The sequence below is a fragment of the Triturus cristatus genome, chromosome 1_2 (assembly GCF_964204655.1).
Source record: "Triturus cristatus chromosome 1_2, aTriCri1.1, whole genome shotgun sequence".
In the NCBI taxonomy this organism is placed as follows: domain Eukaryota; kingdom Metazoa; phylum Chordata; class Amphibia; order Caudata; family Salamandridae; genus Triturus; species Triturus cristatus.
This window is the reverse complement of record NC_140580.1, coordinates 39,768,090-39,787,978: the sequence shown is the minus strand read 5'-3', so window position 1 is coordinate 39,787,978 and position 19,889 is coordinate 39,768,090.

The window sequence follows — 19,889 nt, the reverse complement described above, 5'->3', positions numbered from 1 at the left end:
TTTGCATTGGCTAATCCATTTCTTGTACAGCTAAAATTAACAAATTGATGGTCAGTTTATCTGATGTCTTTAGTTTTGTCTAGACAGAGTTTTAGAACCCTTTTATTTCCAGGGGAATATAAATCCCTTTCATCTGACGTAGAATGATTTTGGAAGAAAGTTGAAAGGGAACTAGTTTGTTACATGAAAATCAAACACTGCTTTTGGAAAGAAACCAGGGCGAGTCCTGCTACTTTGTCTTTATGGAAGGTGTTCTATTGTTCCTTACTGGAACATGCTATCCCTATGGGCTTAGGTTATGGCCACTAGAAAGGCTGTCTTCCGTCTGTAATCCAAAACTTGTATTGATCATTGCTGTTTGTTTTTAGGGCACTGAACATGTTCTCATGCAAATCTCGACTCATCTATTCTTTTCAACTCACTGTTATACAGTGACGATACAGTGACCATTTGCTGAAAACCTTCCTTTCGTTCTGGAGTTTACCCGTGAGGTGACAGACACCCAGATGCCCCATGTTGCTTCAGTTATTCTTCCTGAGATGTACAAGATCTTTACAATGGCTGAGGTACGTGTAAATTACTTCATTTCATTTATCTGTTATCAAGCACTTTCACCAAAGCAGCAATCAAATTGTAAGCTAATGGTTCAATAGTTGGGTAGAATAGTTGTAACTGGCTAAAGAGATGCTGAGGGGAAAAAATGCGGCGAAAGCTAACATGTTCTGTGAGACGTCACAGCAAAAGGACACATAAGGAGAGTGTAGGAAGCTGGCTCTGTTTATACTATAACAAAGTAAGGTATAGTGTGCAGAGTCCAGGGGGTTCCCCAGAGGTATAGCGGAGGCTAAATTAGGTAAGTACTAACAGCTCTATTTGTGGTAGTGTGGTCGAGCAGTTAGGCGTATCAGGAGGGTGTGTTAAGGGTTTATTGTATTCACTTAGGTAAATATAAAAAAAGGTATACTTGTATTATATTTCTAGAACCAGGACTTAGAACAGGCAAGTAGAACATGCATTCAGATGCAAAACTTTACAAGAAAATGCAATGGTGGTTGAAATTGGAATCTTCATAGGTTTGTATTTGCTTTTAAAACAGTCAAACCTACATTGGAAATTTACCATGAGGCTTGGGAGACCAAATGCAAAACCCGATTAATGGCAAACTTTAGCGTCAGAACCCACAATTACAACCCACATCAGCAGCAGTTGGGGGGTGGGAAGGGTGGAGGGGAGTTAATGGGGTATTGCGGTAGTGATCAGAAGAGCGCCTGCAGAAAGGATCTATGACTGATGACTACAGGGGAACGGGGTTCCAGAGCAGCGCTCCTTGGGTACATATAATGTGATTACCGATAGGCCTTAGGAACTGCTACCACGGAAGGGCACTAGTGTGGACCTGATGTTGTGGACACGAACAATTCTGGTGCCAACCACTCTGAGTGGCTGACTATACTTGGCGGCGTTTTTGGGGAGGGAGTTTGATGGGTATAAAAGCAGATACTATAATATGCTGTTGACCTGACATCTCTATGAGATGTTCGCCATGATACTCTGAGTCACTGTACTGGTACGCCGCCCGGCCCCCGGGATGTGGGCTGAATGGCTGTGTGCATTTTTATAACGTCGTTATGTGCTTTGAGATGACATGCGTGTACAGGTTGACTTAATGGATGCCTTGTTTATAACTCTGCAATAAAAACATGTTTAAAAAAAAAAAACATACATTGGAAATTTGGAGTACTTTTGGATTTCCATTTAGTTACATCAACTACTCAGGGTGATATGCCTAGATATCACGCCATGGGTCCTACAATACAAAGGTAAGTAAGACAATTTTGGGGTCGAAGCAAAGTTACTTTGGTTTCAATACAAAAGGCAGTTCAACACGGAACATTTGTGGGGAAAAAAATCTTAACGTGGGTTCCTATGGAAGAAAATGTTATCGGTTTGCAGGTAAGTAAACGTCCTGCACGAATAGCTTTTTGGGGTTATAACCAAGGTTCCCCAAGGTTCAAGAAGGCACTCAAATCGCACCACCAGCGGCACTAGGGCTGCCGCGTGCAGGGTGATTGGGCCCAATGTTAGCCAATTGGGCTAGGGGGGCACCCCAGTTGTGGGGGAGCTGCTCTCAAGCAGACCACTCTGTCTTGGGAGTCAAGCTCCTAGGGTTGTCAGAGCAAAGGGGGTCACAGGTTGGCACCGTATCCACACTACCAGCAGCGCATGGGCTTCCGGGTGCAGCGGGCTTAGGTGTCGGGAGCCCAATGCAATCCCATGGAGGTTGCCTGTTTTGGATTTAGCCTGTAGGCTCGGTCCAGGAAGTCTTCCGGGAGGAACCAACAGTGAGGCAGGTAAGTTGGGGGGGCTTCAGGGTGCATTGGTGCCTTTTGAGGTCGGTTTTCACCTTACTGGGCCATTCGTGGTTTGTGGGGAGGGAGGGGGGTCTCTGTGCAGAGCCTGCAAGCAATGTCAGGGGGTCGACACATGGTGGATCCGGACTCTGGAGCGCTGGGGGATCTCACTGGGACCTGTGGGCCACTCGTACTGGAGCCGTAGGCAACTGGAGAAGTGGCAGTTCGAGGTGTCTGGTTTCTTTGTCCTCAGCAGGATTATTCTTTCTTTGGAGCAGATCTGCTGTTTGTGGAGTTCTGGTCTTTGTTGAAGGCAGTCAGTCCTCCCAGTGGTTTTGAAGGTGGCTGGCTGCAGGACAAGTCTACTTTTGGCGCAGGATCTCTGGAAACTGCAGAAGGTCCAATAGGGCTGGTGCCAAGTCATTTCTTCTTTAGTCTCCTCTGTTTTGCATTTTCTTCCATCCTTCTTCGTAGGTTGCAGGAATCTACAGAGGCAAGGTTCAGGGTGCCCCTAAATACAACATTTAAGGGTGTTACAGTGGTGTGCAGGTTGTGACCAATGGGTCCCTTCCTTTGGGTGAGTACACCCCCTATTATGCTAGCCTCCAGGTGGAGACGGGCATGAGCCTCTCGCCAATTGGCTGTGTTCCCTCATCTTCAAGATTCAGGGGACTGGGATGTGTGCTTCACCTTGTCTCCCCCCACCTGAGGGGTGGGGTTGGCAAAAGGTGGGCACACCTCTTCCTAACTGGTTTTCCCCGCTGATTCTCAGGCCCAAAGTGGCGGGTCAGAGCCGGTGGGAGCCAGTTTCTGGGGGCAGCAAAAGGCAGGGCCAGGTAACAAAGGTGGCGGTCCTTTGAAACTTTGAGCTTTGTGGACCCAGCCCATTCTTGTGGGGAAGGCATGACACCTCTTCCCAGGATGGACTTTGTTTCTGGACCCAGAGAGCGGAGGTCCTCTGCCCAGGGGTCCTGAAACCTGTCTGGTGGTGACAAATGGTGGGTAGCCATTCAGGAAACACCAGGGCTGGCCGTTTTTCTGGGGGCATCTCTAAGATGCCCTCTGAGAGCATCTCTAAGATGCCCTCTGAGAGCATCTCTAAGATGCCCTCTGAGAGCATCTTACATTGAATCCCACATTGGCATCAGTGTGGGTGTAATCTGCGAAAAAGTTTGCTACCAAACATATCAGGTTTCTGTAAAGCCATTATGGAGATGGTGAGTTTGTAATGACCAACTCCCAGACCACATACTCTTAATGGCTTCACTGCACTTACAAGGTCTAAGAATGGACTTAGACATTATAGTGGTACAGTGCTTATGCAAGTGTATTCTCATCTGTGGTCTAGTGCACCCTGCCTTACATAAACTAGAATGGTGTGGTGTCCAAAACAAACAATGGATTTAAGACAGATCTGTGACTGGGGGTGAAAGTTTGATTAATTCATCATTCCGTCCATCATCCGTTCTTTTTGGATTTGTTGCTCTAGGTGAGAAGGGTATGCCCAGATGTTGGTCCTGTGCTCTCTACGCCACCAGATTCAAGCTAGCCTGGCTGAAGAGGGGTGTTACCCCCAAAACTGGTCCCAGGATGCTTGTTTCTAGTCCAGCGAAGACCTGGCCTGCCAGTTTGGGCTGGACTGTTCCCATGGGGGACAGGGTCAAGACTTATTTGCATATGGCTGGGTCTAAACTATAATGGTGTGCTGTGAGAAAGTGGCTCTGTATATACTGTTCCCAAATAGGAACAGGGTGTACAGAGTCCACAGTCCCCAGAGGTTTGGCAGAGGCTAAAGTTAGATATACCCTTACTCTTTAAAGTGGTAGCTTGGTCGAGCAGTAAGGCAGTATCAGAGGACAGTGTTGATGCACACACTCAGTCAGCAAATGGTCTCACACACTCAATAACTGAACTCTAGGCCAATGGTTTATATATACAAAAATATATTCTTGTTTTATTTTAGAACCAACAATAGGTATTAAAATATACTTTCTCAGAATGAGATGCTTTATATAAATACTTTTTCAATATGCAATTGGCTTTTGTAGAAAGTTACAAGTGGTTGCAATAGGCAACACAATTTTAAACACAATAATGCATTGAGTTCAATGGAAGTTTCAAGTTATTTGCAATAGATTACTTTTAGGATTACTTTTGTGATTCCAGGACTGGATCCTAGATTCAGTCCTGGGACAGTACTTAGAAACAAGTGATAAAAGTCGACTTAGTTACTGTTATGATTGTTAGACAATATTTTGCTAATTCAAAAGTTGACACTTTAGAAAATATTTCATAGAAAACAGTCAATGATTCCCTATGGAAGAAAATTCAAGTTGCAGGTATAGTATGTTCTCATTACTTTTGTAATCCAGTACTGGGTGCCTTGACTCAGTACTGGGACCTTTATCCAAAACAGGTAAGTAATTACGTTTTCACAATTTATACGATTTTTAAAGAATATTTCAAGCTTGCAGAAATCGACACAGAAGAAATTTCACAGAAAAACAGTCAATGGTTTCCTTTGGAAGAAAATGGGGTTACTGGTAAGTACGGTTGTGAATATTTTTCAGAGTCAGTGCTGGGTACCAAGGTCCAGCACTGGGAGCTCACCTAATAGCAGGTGAGTATTTTCGTTTTAGTTACTCGGCTGATTTTTGGTGAATATTTTAAGTTTTGAAAAGTCCACACTTAAAAGAAATTTGAGGAAAAAACAGTCAATGTTACCCTACGGAGAAAATTGAGTTATCGGCTTTAAGGTAAGTACTCGACTGGCAGAGTTAGGGTTCTGGGCATAGACTCGGGTGCCCCAGGGTCAGGTAGGTACAGTTGTTACACCCTCAGCGGCACAGTGGCAGCCGGGTGCAGAGAGAGTTAAGCCCAATGTTATCCTATGGGAGGCAGGGGGACCTTGGTTGGTGGCTGCTGACTAGCAGGCCATGCGGCTGTGGGAGCTGGGCTCCTGGTCACTTGCTCAGGGTAAATGGGGAGGAAGATAGGTGCAGAGGTTACACTGGCAGGGCCACTCGGGCGGCTGGGTGCAGGGTGCTTTTGAACCTAAGGGCGCTTAATTGATTTCAATGGGAAAGCTCCGGTTTAGAAAAAGACTGCAAGCTCGGGGACGAAGATTCTTCAGGTGCCACCACCACTTCGAGAGGTAAGTTGGGTAGTTGGAGGATAGGTAGGTACCCCGGAGTTGGGCACAGGGGGCGCCGGGTGCCGGGGTGCCTTTTGGTGTCGGGAAGTCTTACCCCCTGTTGATCGCGGTTGGGGGGGCACCTGGTTCTGAGGCTGCAGGCGTCGTCAGGCGCGTCGAGGGAAGTCCTTGGGTGCCGGACTCGGGGTCACAGTCGCTGTGGGATCGTCCTTGTGGTCTTTGTTCACTCCTGCTCAGGCCAGTCTTGGAGGGTGCAGTGTGTGAAGGGTTCGCGGTTCCGGGCTGATGCCAGGGATTAGAAGCAGATTTTGAGTAGAGCCTGTACTCATGGGAGTCCCAGGAGCTTAGAGCCAAAAGGTAGCCAGGTCCTCCGGGGTTTGTGAGGTTGCTGGCCACAAGAGATGCCGGGTTGGAGCAGGTTCGAGGGTCGACAGGCCGGTAGGGCTGGGGCCAAAGCAGTTGGTGTCTTCCTCTTCTTACCAACTGCAGGGCAGGTCTTCTTTCTTCTTTGTATTTCGAAATCTGGAATCTGGGGAAGGAAGGTTCAGGGTGCCCCTAAATACTAAATTTAGGGGCGTTACAGGTAGGTGAAGGGCAGGGACCAATGGTTCCTTGTCCTGGGGTGGGTACTCCCCCTATCCTGCCTCTCTCCTGTGGGAGGGGGGCAGTAGCCTAGTCCTGATTGGGCAGGGCTCCCCATCTTCAAGATGGCGAGAGCCAGGAGATGTGCTTCACCTCGCCTCCCCCACCTGAGGGGTGGGGTTGGCAGACTGGCACATCCCCTGTCCTTATTTGGGGTTTCCGGCCAAGCTGGGGAAGCTCACAGAGGCGGCATGCCTTTGAAGCTTCCCCCTACCCATCCTGTGGGAGGAGATCTAGCACCTCGCCCAGGATGTGCATTATTGCAGGCCCAGGAGAGCAGGGGCTCTCCTACCCAGGGGTCCAGCAACATGACTGCTGTGTGGCAGCCTAGGCAGCCTCTCAGACCAGACGTGGATTGTAGGTTAGGTTTCAGGGGGCATCTCTAAGATGCCCTCTGGGGTGCTTGGTACATTAAATCCCACACTGGCATCAGTGCGGGTTTAATGTGCTGAGAAGTTTGATACCAAACTTCTCAGTCTTCAGTGTTGCCATTATGGTGCTGTGGAGTTCATGTTTGACGAGCTCTCAACACCATGTACTCTTAAATGGCAGCACTGCACTTACAGTGCCCAGGAATGGACCTGGGTACTGTAAGGGCACAGGGCTCCTGCTCCTGTGCCCACACACTGGCATAGGGCACCCAGCTAGAGGGGTGGCTGATGTATGCCATGGCAGTGTAGGTGGTGAGCATGGCACACAGGCATGTGTGCCATGTCGACTCTTTGTTTTGTACTGTACTCAGACACTCAGCCTGCAAGGGCAGTGTGTGTATGTTAGGGTACAGGGCCTCTAAGGGTGGCTCAATGAGTCCTGCAGCCCTTAGAGGCCTTCCCTGGTCACAAGGCCCTGGGTACCATTTACCAGGGGCTGACATGTGGCCAGGGTTTGCCAATTTGAGTTTTAGGTTTTTAGGGAAGGAACATAGGCCCTGGGCACCTGATTGGCACACTCAAAGTACATTCAGAAATTCAGCAAAAAGTGGGGGCATACCATGCAAGAAAGATGGCACTTTCTCACATGTGCCGTGCAAAAAAAGATGGATTTAACCCAGATCTGTGACTGGGGGTGAATGTTAATTCAGCATTCTGCCATTCATTTTCTGTTTTTTAGCATTTACCTAGGCCACAGGCAGTGGGTTGCAGGCATGGCACACAGGGATGTGGGCCACGTCGAATCTTCACTTTTCTCTGCACCATAACACACAGCCTGCAATGGCAATGTGTGGGTGTTAAGGTGCAAGGGCTCTAAGGGTGACACAGTAGGTGCTGCAGTCCTTAAAGGCCTTTGATGGTCTCAGTGCACTTGGTACCCATGGTACCTTTTACAAGGGGCTTACTTGTCGCCAGAGATGTGCCAATTGTAGTTACAAAGGTACAATTGTGGGGAAAGAACACAGGGTCTGGGTACCTGATTGGCAGGGACTTAGGGCACATCAAGTCAATGTACATCAGAAATCTGGCAAAAAGTGGGTGAGTTACTGCAACAAAAACCCACTTTCCTACAGAGAGTTTTCCAAAGCTTGGGAACATGTAGAGATTTAACTCAAATAGTAATGGCACAAGGAGGGCAAAGGACAGATAAGGTGCTGTGTAAGTAAATTAAACTTCCGCCTGGGGCTGTGACTGTTACTAAGATTAGAAAGGTCAAGACCATGAAATGATTTGTAGGCAATATAGAAAAACCAATTTAAAAAGACCGCTAACTATTGGGAACCAAGGTATGTCGAAATATTAGTAGAAGCAGTAGAGAGTTTGAAAAAATAAGGTTACCAACTGATTTATAGATTTGTTGAGGTGTTGAAGGGCATGTACTTGGTGAGCACCGGTGTAGGAGAGTAGTATCTGCTTCACATGGGTGCCCCCACTTTTTGCTGGTGTTTCACTGTTTTTTGACCTTAGTCTGGCCGTGGCCCTGCTAATCAGGACCCCAGCCTAGCTGCTTCCTCTCTAAAATGGTTTGCATGTACATTGGGTACATTCCTAATTGGATTCTGGAGTGCCTTATAAGCCCCTAGTATATGGTATACTATGTACCTAGGGCATAGGTACCTCAGAGGCCTACCAGGGGCTGAAGCATGTATTATGCCACCCCTGGGAAGCACTCCAAAATGACACCACAGGTCTGCTACTGCAGCCTGGGTAAGGTAGTGCATGCACCCCTTACTGTGGCATAGGCTACCTATATCACTACCATTGCACACACACACAAAACCTATAAGTCACTCCTATGGCAGGCCTTCACAATCCTGAAGGCAGAGTGCTTGGTTTTTATGTGAGCGGGTGCCCCTGCATGAGCAGAGCCCATCTGCAGCGTTCGGAGTACCTCCTCTGATGCTGTTTGTGGTGCAGCCTGACCATATACTCTTAAGTGCATTATAACCTCGCGGTAAATGTTAACTTTGGACTGGCTGCACGGAAACATGTTGTGTTTGGTGTCAAACACTTTGGTATACTACCCCCCCCCCCCCCACCAGTTCTGGCAGCGGGGGGAGCATTCCACCCTTCTAGAGGGAGAGACATGTTCATACTGGTCTACCCGGTAAAGACTTTCTAAAGCCCTGTCATCACAAAATGGATGCCACTGCCACAGACACGGGTCTGGCCTCCTGCTGCTGACCGAAACATCCGCAGGGGAGGCCTGAACAATAGGATTCCTGTCCCAGGGAGGTGTAACCACCTCCCCAGACAGGCAGATGTAACCACCTTCCCAGACAGGCAGATGTGTATTGGGGCTGGGCGGGAGCACTCTCTGGTGCTTTGATGTCCTGCACTGGGGGCACACTTGGTGTCCCTGTGCGGAGTCCAGTTCATACCGTTTGCAGGGGCTAACTGCCCCTGCTCTGGCACGAAACTGGACAAAGGAAATGGGTGTAACCACCCCTCTTTCCAAACCCTCCCATAGGTGGGTCCGTAGAATATGTCCAACCCCCAAACTTAGTATAAGTATGGAAACCCAGTCCTTGAGACTTTAGATTACCCAGGACGAAACTCTGCAACATATATCCTGGACCTTCGACTTTCTATTTTCGCTAGAAGTCTGAAGAAATCTCCCTTGGGGTCAAGAAGTGACTCCCTTGCTTGGCAGGCACCAAACAAGCAACTGGCCGGTTTGCAACTCTGAAGCTCCCGCCGGACGCCGAAGTCTTTGCATCACCAGAGGTGGATTGCCAGACTTCCCCGAGGCTACCCTGAGTCCACAGCAAAGCGGAGGCCTGTGGCTATCGTGGGTGACGTGGAACTGTGACCCCTGGACACCGTGATCTTTTGCCGATCCATCATCTTCCTGCTTTCCTCGAAGATGTGCTTTGGGCTCCGAGTAGCCCCAGCCTTGAGCACCTCCTGCACCGAAGATCTCTGGCCTCCACTCCACGAGTGACCCGTGGGCCAGTTTCAAGTGCGACCGCTCGAGGCTCCTTCGTGATCGCTGGCCCGTTGGCTAGTGGGTCCCCACCAACGGCGACTCCTGTTCTGATTGGGCTTTCCTGGTTGCTCCAGACGTGCCCCGACTTACCCTCACTGGGTGAATCCCCCAGACCTTGCTGGTCTACACCGACGTCCTTCTTCTATTTCCACCTGACTTGCCGTTGCCAAGGCTTGTCGGGTCCATCCTGGTCGCCGACACTGCAGCACTCGACAGACTTCGTGGGATAGCTCGAATCCAGCTCCTGGTCGCCGTCGACACCTCCTGGACCTCGTGGCTATAGAGTCAAGACACCGGTCAACTCACCTGAAGCACCCGACATCTGTGGGCATTGGACTATCGTGTCACTGGTAAGTGATCCAGACTCTGTCCCCTCTGTTTTCAGGTTCCTTCCATCCTCGATCCAGGCTTGGATCTCTTCAGACACTTCTCTTCACGGCAGCAGCACTTCTTTGCCAGCTTCCATTGAAAACAGCGACGCGACCCGACACCAAAAGACACCTATGTACCCGGCTTCCCTGGGTGAGGTAACTAGAGTACTCCGGTGCTCCTGTGGGTGTTTGCCCTAGACACCTCTAAGTCCAAAAGGGTTCGCTTGTAGTCATCCTCTAAGTGTCCTTAAACTCTCAATTTCCAACCGCGATGTTCCCCATAGAAGTTAATGGCGATTTGCAGCTGTGTTCTCACACTGCCCGTGTCCCCTGTGGGTCCCCTGTGTCACTATCTTGGGTGGTTCTTTGTGGTCCAAGCACTTCTACAGGCCCTAGGCCTTGTGTCTAGTTCAGTCGTGGTTCTCATACCAATTTATTGGTCTATGGTTTGGTGCGCCCCTAGGGCCCAAACGTGTATTTGTGCTTTTACTGTTGAACACTGACTTGTAACTTAAGTACTTCGAACTCCAGCCTCATAAAGAGACTAGAGGGGTGTGTTTTATCTTAAATACATATATTTTAAATATATACCTGGTGTGGTTGTCCTTTCATTTGGTCATTCAAGAGATTATAGACTGGTAAAACAAGCTGCTTTACATTCCTTCAAGACTTCGCCTGAAGGCTGCTCTCCATAGCTACCACTAGGATAGCTTTCAATAAAGGTTGTCTTTAACCTATCACCATAAGGGGTTGTTTGGACTGATACAGGGTGCCCACTATAACTAGTGGACAGCATATTTTAGGCCAACTTCTCACAACCGGCAAGCAAACAACTATAATCTTTACAGCAACAATATAGGAGCATGAGAATTTGTGATCTGACAGTGAGAATAGAACCAGTTCTGCAAATATTGCAAAGAAATGTGTGTGCGTTGGCACACATGTTGGGAGTGGAAATTAAAATGGGATGGCGAGTTAAGGAGACAGGAAAAAGGAAACAGAATGGAGGTTGGCAGAGGGTATGCTGAGAAGATGTAGCACGAAAGAAGATAATCGAAGTCTAGTGTTGAGTGTTTAAACATCCAAGAGAGAGTGACCGATGCAGGATTAAAATGTTGTGCAGTGAAGAGTTAAATGAGGAGAAAAATAGTTCTTTGACTCCTCTACATTGAAATCACACTAGAGCTTGAATCAGGAAATGGATGCAACAAAAGGAAAGGTGCATAGGAAAGAAAGGAGGGAAGGGTAAGGGTAGTGTCTTGTGAGACACCATAGTGAAGAGTAAGATAAAGTGTCCAGAGCAAGTGGCTGAATGCATGTGATAATAGATTGGACTTCTGTACAATTTGGCCTGCACTGCCTAAAAGGTAACTACTACACATAATCTTAACATATGATCACCTTTACTGCATCAGGAGATATTCAAGATGCACTTGTAAAATGGGATGTTTGCGTAATCTTCCCTAATAAACTCAGTCAGTTGAGTCCTTCAGAATCATGGAGGAAAGTATGGCTATGGTGCTGCAGAACGTCTTTCTCTTAGACTGATCTCGGCTCTCTGAAACATTTGTAGAGCCATCACCATCCACCTTTCCTCACAAATATGTTGCTTTTCAGGAGATAGAACTTGAGACTCAAAGATTTCAGGTCTGAAGTTCTGATAGAACAAAAGCATTAATGGGAAATCATTGGGAATGTTATTTGTATCAGTGGAAGGAATGTATTAATACTTGAGATTCATGTGTCCACTAGGATATGGGAAGGGGCATAAATAAACTGTAATGATGTGTAGTATAAGGGAAAGGGTTACACATACGGTTAGGATGAGCGATGAGATTAGCAAAATGGTTAGATTTAGGTCAAAAAGTGAGGGCTAAAGAAATTGGTAGATGAAGAGTATCCGCAGCAGATAAAAACAAAAAGAAAGGAAACTCTGAGCATTACCGTAGTTTATGCAAAATGTTTTGAAATTACTGTACATACAATAATGGGACTACAAGATTAATTGCCTATGGTTACCATTACTTTTTTCCCCCCTTCAAATAAATCACATGGAACCATTCTGACTGGTTGTGTTTGGTTAGTGTACAATGTGAGAACTGAAGGGTCTAGATCAGGGTCTCCAAAGTCTTTTGTGGAGGGCCGGATCCATGCCATATTTTTAACATATCCCCATTTAGATAAATGTAGTGTTTGAGGCATATGAGCTGCAGATCACACACTAGGATAGTAGATCGCCAACTGGTGTTGGGCTCGGATGCTTGCAGGTTGTTGTTGTCTTCGGAAGAAGTCTTTGTGGTCACGAGATAGGTGACTCCTCCCTTGGATGACCGTGCGCATGGGCATCAACTTCATCGTTGGATTGTTTTTTTCTGCCATTGGGTTCGGATGCAACTTTTCCGCTCCGGTTGGAAATTTCAATTCCAAGCTTTTCGAAGCACCTTCATTCTCGACATCGATTTAATCGGCTCGATTCCGGACGTCGACGCGGGCCGCTGGGCCTATCCACGCCTTGAGGCCTACGGCTCATGGAAAGGACGCCTTTCATAAAATGCCTGTGTGGAGCAAAATTTCCGCACAGTGACCACCACAAAGTCTGCAACCTGTGCCTATCACCTGAACATGACGAGTCCAGCGGTCCAGCCTGCGCATCCTTTCGATCCAAAAAGACCATCCGAGATCGAAGGGCTCGAAGACGCATCATGGCACAGAGACCAGCTCCGGAACCAGAGGACATCTTTGATGAAGGCCCCGATGTCCCAGAAGAAGATTCCGAAGATCTACAAATAATCTCCGAAGCAGACGACTCAGACGACCCCATCACTCCTAGGCAACATGTGAGTACTACTGCCCCTGCCCCAACCCCTCCAAAACCAAAGGCATTGGTCAAGACTTCGCCTGCTGACCCCAGTCGAGACTGAAAACATCCTTCAGAAGCCCCGCCTCCGGGCTCGGCTCCGAAGAAACATAAGCCTTCCGGTAGCTCAGGACCGAGCAAACCGCATGTCATTGTTCAACCGGCACCTTAGGCACCGAAGACAAAAGACCACTCGGCACCGAAATCGGCTCCGGTGCCGTCAGCCCCGAAAACACCAAGGCCAATAGATAAACCGGCACAGAAGGTTCCCAAGCCTACAGATACAACTTCGGCTCCGAAACCAACGGCTAAGGACTCTCACACACCTCCTAAAGCCAAAAACTCCACCGATCAACCAAAACCTCGATCGGAACCGAAAAAATCGGCACCAAAGACTGTTCCTGAGGAGCAATACGTTTTTCATCCAGATCCCATCGACCCAAGGTAGAAAAAGATTTATATTAACCCAAAGACTGGACATGTCACCACGGTGCCATGTAAAAAACGGAAACTGGACACACCACCTGCCCCAGTTCCTATAAACAGGAAGGACTCTGCAACATCGCCTATGCCCCCTTCCTCTCCTATACTGCCTTCTAACCCGCCCCCTCTGCCTACACCACCCTTACCTATACCCTCTCCATCACATACACCAACCTCCACAGGATGATGATGATGATGACCTAGGGGGTGGGGGTGACCCTAATGATCCGTTCACGGATCCAGATACCTCACCACTGGATGATTGGGCCTTCCCTCTACCAGACATGCCTGACCCTCAGCCATATCCCTCCAAACCATCGCCTCCAGACAATCACCTGGGCTCTGGCCAGTTATTAAATAGAGCGGCACTTTACCACGGCGTCACAATGCACTCCGACGCACCAGAAGAAGACTTCCTATTCGATACTTTTGAACAATCTCAAATGTCTGTACAAATTCTGCCCATGATTAAAGGAGTCATAAAACACGTCCGAGGTATTTAAAGACCTTGTCCGTGCCAGGGTTCTTAACCCAAGGATAGAAAAGAAATATAGACCTGCCCCTGAAGATCCTAATTACATCAAAGGGCAGCTCCCTTTGGATTCTTTGGTCGTTTCCAATGCCAGGAAACGCGCCAACTCCCAAACCACAGGAGATACACCACCTCCTGACAAAGAATCCAAACTGTTAGAAGCCTCTGGCAAAAGAGTAGCATCACAAGCCGCTAATCATTGGTGTACTGCCAACACCCAAGCCCTACTAGCACGCTATGACAGGGCCCACTACGACCAGTTAGAGAATCTATTACATCTTCCAGAGCAATATAAAACCCAAGCAAATGACCTTATCTAGGAGGGAAAACTTATTTCAAATGCGGCAATTAAATGTGCGCTTGACGCCGCAGACACCGCCTCTAGAGCAATTAACACAAGTGTGCTCCTTAGACGACATGCCTGGCTACTCATTTCAGGCTTTAAGCCAGAGGTACAAACTACCATACTTAGCTATTCAACCAGGAACAGCTATTTGGGCCAGCAGTAGACACTGCCCTTGAAAAAATGAAGAAGGACACAGACGGCTAAGTCCATGGGAGCATTACAGTCTCCACAACCACGTGGATCCTTTTGGCGCTCCTTCTACAAAGGAGCCTCCAAAAATATGGGAACGGACACCTCCTCTACATTCAAAGCCGCTACACAAACATCCCCCAGTAGAGGATATTTTAGAGGCGGATTCAGAGGAAACAACAAGGGTCGAGGTAATAACAATACTCGTACCTCCCCTGCCACAAAACAGTGACTTTCCTCCACTCCCCCCAGACCATTCCACTCCAGTTGGGGGAAGACTCAAACAGTTCCTACCTGTCTGGAACTCCATCACAACAGACAAGTGGGTAAGACAAATTATCCAGTATGGTTACTGCCTGGAACTCACAACTACCCCCCCACACATACCACCCAAACAGCGTTCGATGTCACCTGACCATCTTACGCTCCTCAAACAAGAGGTTCTCTCATTGCATCAAAAACACGCAATAGAACCAGTTCCCCTAGAACATCAGGGTACAGGGGTATACTCACTCTACTTCCTAATCCCCAAAAAGGACAGGACTCTAAGACCAATACTCGACCTCAGACCCCTAAATCAGTATATAAACTCAGATCATTTCCATATGATCACTCTTCAACAAGTGCTCCCACTACTGCAACAAGGCGATTTCCTTGCCACACTAGATCTCAAGGACGCCTACTTCCACATTCCCATACATCCTGCCGCCAGGAAGTATCTAAGGTTTGTGGTGGACGGACAACACTACCAGTTTACAGTCCTTCCATTCGGGGTAACAACAGCCCCCAGGGTATTCACAAAATGTCTGGCAGTAGTAGCCGCACGTCTCGGAAGAGAACAAATTCATGTCTTCCCGTATCTAGACGACTGGCTAATAAAAGCCAAGTCATTCAACAAATGTGTTCTATACACTCGCCAAACCATCCAAATCTTACACAACTTGGGATTCACAATAAACTATCCCAAATCTCATCTCCAACCCTCTCACATACATCAGTATCTAGGAGCCACCATAAACACCTCCACAGCCCTAGCATATCCCAGCCCAGCCAGAATAGCCAATATACAAGCTCTTATCACGAAATTTCAAATCCAACATTCTCTTCCAGCAAGAGTGTTCATGCAACTCATAGGCATGATGGCGTCATGCATCTTCATTGTGCCTTATGCAAGACTTCAAAAGCGTCCCTTGCAAGAATGTCTAGCACGTCAGTGGAGCCAGGCTCACGGACAACTCTCAGATCTGGTGTTGGTGGACAGTCGCACACATCGCTCTCTAAAATGGTGGAACATAACAAACCTGTCCAAAGGGCGGCCATTCCTAGAGCCTCTTCCACAGATCGTGCTGACAACGGATGCATCACTCACAGGATGGGGAGCCCATCTCCCCAGACACACCACTCAGGGCAAATGGACCACTCAACAGAAAGTGCTCCATATCAATTACCTGGAACTGCTAGCAGTGTTCCTAGCACTAAAATCATCTCCAGAACAAAACTGTCCTCATCCGCACAGACAACATGACAACCATGTATTACATACAAAAACAAGGATGCACGCATTCTCTCCAGCTGTCCCAGCTCGCACAGAACATTTGGAGATGGGCCATTCCTCAGAACATATACCTGCTTGCAGAACACCTTCCAGGGGTTCACAATCAAATTGCCGATCTGTTAAGTTGACAAACACAACAGATCCACGAATGGGAACTACATCCCCAGGTCCTACTGCCCTTTTTCCAACAATGGGGTCAACCAGACATAGATCTGTTCGCCACACTCAAACGCAAAATGCCCAACCTTCGCCGCCAGGTTTCCCCACCCGGAGTCAAAGGGCAATGCGATATGGATGAACTGGTCAGGCAGATTTGCGTACGCTTTTCCGCCTCTCCCACTCATTCCGTTAGTGGTACGCAAGCTCAGGCAACAGTCTCTTAAACTGATCCTAGTAGCTCCCACATGGGCAAGCCAGCCGTGGTTCCCAACACTACTGGAACTCTCGCTAGTTCCACACCAAAAACGGCATCTCTTCCCGTCCTTATTAACACCGAACCATGGAGAAATCAGACACCCAGATCCAGGTCAACTGAATCTGGCGATCTGGCTCCTGAAGTCCTAGAGTTCGGTCACCTCAACCTGCCACCAGACTTGATGAATATTATAAAAGAGGCCAGAAGACCTACCACTAGGGCTTGCTATGCTGCCAAATGGAAAAGATTTGCCATTTACTGCACTAACAATCATTTAAATCCACTGGAGCATCCATCCAGGACATCATTTGCTACTTACTACATTTGCAAAGATGTAATTTGGCATACTCATCCATACGTCTCCACCTAGCAGCATTAGCAGCCTACTTACAAAATCGACAACACTTGTCACTCTTTAGAGTACCTGCGATCAAAGCCTTCATGGAAGGACTAAAAAGGATTATTCCTCCCAGATTACCACCCTCTCCAGTGTGGAATCTAAACATTGTTCTTACCAGGCTCATGGGACCCCCATTTGAACCTCTGCATAAATGCGAACTACAGTTCCTCACATGGAAAGTGGCTTTCCTTATCGCTATCACATCCCTCAGACGGGTAAGTGAAATCCAGGCTTTAACCATACAAGAACCATTCTTACAATTACACCGTAACAAAGTGGTTCTTAGGACAAATCCGAAATTCCTTCCAAAAGTCATATCTCCATTCTATCCTTAACCAATCAGTAGAGTTACCAGTGTTCTTCCCAAATCCAGACTCGGTAGCTGAAAGAGCTCTTCATACCTTAGACGTTAAAAGAGCCCTTCTTTACTACATTGACAGAACCAAATCATTCCGCCAAAAAAAACAATTGTTTGTTGCTTTCTCTCCACCACATAAAGGCAACCCCATTTCCAAATCTGGGATAGCTAGGTGGATAGTTAAGTGTATCCAAATATGCTACCACAAGGCTAAACGCACACTAACGGTTCCCCCTAGAGTGCATTCCACACGCAAAATAGGGGCTTCCATGGCATTCTTAGGAAACATTCCCTTAGAAGATATTTGTAGGGCAGCCACATGGTCTACAACACACACCTTCACTAAACACTATTGTGTTGACGTGCAAGCAAAGCAACAAGCTTCTGTGGGACAGGCTGTCCTTAAAACTTTATTTCAAACTGCTGCAACCGATACAGGTGACCACTGCTAGGGGAGATACTGCTATTTAGTCTATCCTAATGTGTGATCTGCAGCTCATATGCCTCAAACGGAATATGCTACTTACCAGTATGCATCTGTTCTTGGCATGTAGAGCTGCAGAGCCACACACGCCCACCCACCTCCCCGGGACCTGTATCTGTTCCAGAATTGTCTTACTTAGACATCACACATGGACATCTCTATCTTTTCTACAAACTCCATTTCCCATCATGGCGAAAAACAATCTAACGATGGAGTTGATGCCCATGCGCACTGTCATCCAAGGGAGGAGTCCCCTCTCTCATGGCCACAAAGACTTCTTCCGAAGACAACAACAAGCTGCAAGCATCCGAGCCCAACACCAGATGGCGATCTACTATCCTAGTGTGTGGCTCTGCAGCTCTACATGCCAAGAACAGATGCATACTGGTAAGTAGCATATTCCTTTTTTAAAAATCTGCCATGGATCCGACCCGCCAGGACTGACTTTGGAGAATCCTGGTCTAGGTTTTGGAACAATAGTTGATGATTAAAACATTAGAAAAACTGTCCCTTTGACAGGTGACTGAAAAGACTGGTCATTGAGTTGTCCTATAAAATTGAGTGAAAGCATGTTCAGGAGAGTTGATGGCTGATGACAGTAGTCTCTCCCTCCATAATACTTTTAATGGATGCTCGAAAATGCTAACAGCCTCGTCTTAGGAGTCTTGTATTTTAAACAGTAAACTATGTGGTAAGGAAAAGACTTGGACAAGGTAACCTGGCTCATTAGAGCATTTTAAGGACTCGCGCTTTGTGCTCTGCAGTGAAGGCGCTTCGCGCTTGTATTTTAAACTACCTAGTTTAGTATTTACGTTTTGATTTAATTTGTTTTTCCTTGTTATTAATATAGGGCATCCTCCCTCCTCCCTCTTACCTGCATTTAAATTTGTTGTTTCACCGCTGTTTTAGCGGGTCCGGTCCTGGTGGTGGCAGTCAGTAGGGGGATTAGGCAGCCATTTTGGAGTGGTGTTTGGGACGTGTGGGGCCGCCATTTTGAGCGGTCTAGCGGTCTTCTCCACACGCTGACACCCTATTTAAACCAGTCCTTCAAGCGCGCAGCGGTTACGCGCAGTGGGGACGCCTCCTCTGTGCCTGAGTCGTGCCAGAGTCCTGCCCGTCTGCGCTCGTCCGCGCCGAGTCAGGGCTAGGGCAGGGATCTTTGGTTTCTCGGTATTGCTTTTGGATTGTTTATTACGAATGTATTCTAGATCAGAACTGCTTACTTTTTGCGATTCTGCGCCCTGCATCTCTACTTTGTTACATCCTCTATCCGGCCCTTTTCAGTGCCCTAAGTGTGCTTTTAAACTCCCACTCCCCGCCCCTATTTCCGCTTACAGGCCAGCCTCCTTGGGATGCTCTGATAGCGTTGTTCCTCCGCAGCCTAATTCTCAGGTCCATTATGATGTTAAGATTTGTCACCTCAATGTGAGGTCGCTGGTTAGACATCATTTGGATGTCCATAATTTACTTACGGAGGAAGCTCCTGATGTTCTTTTTATGTCAGAGACATGGCTGCATGAGGAAGCTTTAGCAGCAGTTAATTTGGCTCTCCCCTCTGAGTATGCGATTTTTACTCATAATCGTAACTCGAGAGGTGGTGGAATTGCGGCTGCTGTAAAATCCTGCTATTCATGTACTTGGAAGGCCTTAGACATTGCAGGTTGCGAAAGTGTTCACTTTCGTATCTCTATTAGTCCTCATTTTACTTTTTCGGGGCTACTTATCTACCGACCTCCGGGCCCGGATGCTGCCTTTAGGTCAGCTCTTCCTGAAGTTGTGAGCGCATTAGCCTTAGGGGCTGCCAATTTTAGTATTATTGGCGATCTAAATCTTCATTTTGATGCTCCTCTTTCTTCCATGGTCAGCAGCACCATTGCCGATCTGGAGGCTCTCCAGCTATTTCAGCTGGTTGAGCATTGCACTCATGTTGGTGGACATATTTTGGACCCTATCTTTACCAACTTCACTTCGGCTAAAGTGCTTTCTCCCAGGCCGATGGCCTGGACTGATCACTATCTCATAGAGTTGCATCTTACAATTGAGGATTTCCCTCATAGAGCAATTGCGCCTGTGTCCTTTCGACGCCCATGGAAAAAACTAAAGCTTGCAGATTTTCATCGGCTTCTTGGGCTCTATCCGCTTGGCCCTTTTTCCGATGTTGAGTCGGGCTATGATCTTTTTTGTAGCTGGCTGACTAGAGCCTTAGACTGTCTGATCCTAATTGCCGAGAGTAAATGTCGTCGTGCTGAACCTAGCCCATGGTATGATGATTCACTCCGGCTCCTAAAAAAATCATGTAAACAAGCTGAAAGAGCCTGGCGTAAGTCATATC